Source organism: Monopterus albus, unplaced genomic scaffold (genome assembly GCF_001952655.1).
Source record: "Monopterus albus unplaced genomic scaffold, M_albus_1.0 scaffold2.1, whole genome shotgun sequence".
Lineage (NCBI taxonomy): Eukaryota > Metazoa > Chordata > Actinopteri > Synbranchiformes > Synbranchidae > Monopterus > Monopterus albus.
In genome coordinates, this window is record NW_018127882.1 from 769,297 (window position 1) to 770,319 (window position 1,023).

The window sequence follows — 1,023 nt, forward strand, 5'->3', positions numbered from 1 at the left end:
ATATATATATATGACAGCATGATGGAGTCTAATCTCCATAGACTACCCACATATTCCTTCAACTTTTCTATTGTGTGCATTAAATCAAATTAACACTATAAGCCTCTCTGCTGGTTGCTCCTGACTGGAGTGAAACCACAGAATTATGTATATCATTTTGTCTGGTCAGATGTAATTACATTAATAAATAAGGATTACAAAGCCAATGGCTGACATTATAAACAGCAACAAAATGCTCTCAAATCAAATTCATACTTGGGAATACAGTACATAACTTTATGTACTGTGCATCGCTCTTGCCTTGTATAACACGGGTAGTTTTTTGTTTTGCTGTTTGTTGGCACCTTTTTCCACATGGTTTGGAGTTGTGCAATAATAATGGTCTTCTGGGAGAATATTACAACTTCCCTGGGTTAGTTTATAAGTCACAACATCCCTTGCCAGCCAGTGCTGAAACCACAATTAGATATGGTGTTTTTTGGTTGTTTTTTAATAACTTCACTAACAACAACTGGCTGCATAGATACATAAACCCTGCAAAGAATAACAATTCTGAAAGAATAACAGTAATAGAAGGACATAATAGACCTTTTTCACAGCTGACATTATGGCTTGTGTGCAGAAAAAGCACAGGTGCAATTAACATTAACGATGGCTCTGTTCCATTAAGTGTCACAGTAAGCCATTCCTGTGGGACAGCACGTACTGTACCTTAGGAGGAATGCTGCCGCCATTAATGTTATTAGATCTCCAGGTGCTTTTATGTGTCAAAATGTCTGGCGCGAAAAGGTCTTTTTTCATAACAGCCTACTGTTGGTTTTCACCCTGTTGTGCTGGGCTGCTAATAGTAGCCTTATGTCAAAGCGGGGAAAGCACAGGTGTAAACAACAACGTTATCAATGGCTCCGTTTTCCATATGCAACAAAGAGGCTTTTGGCGCAGCCAGTGTTAGACACGAGCAAGAGGCTAGAATTAGTTCTAAAGCCAAAATAAACTAATTGCATCATGTTTGTTTGCAGAAAG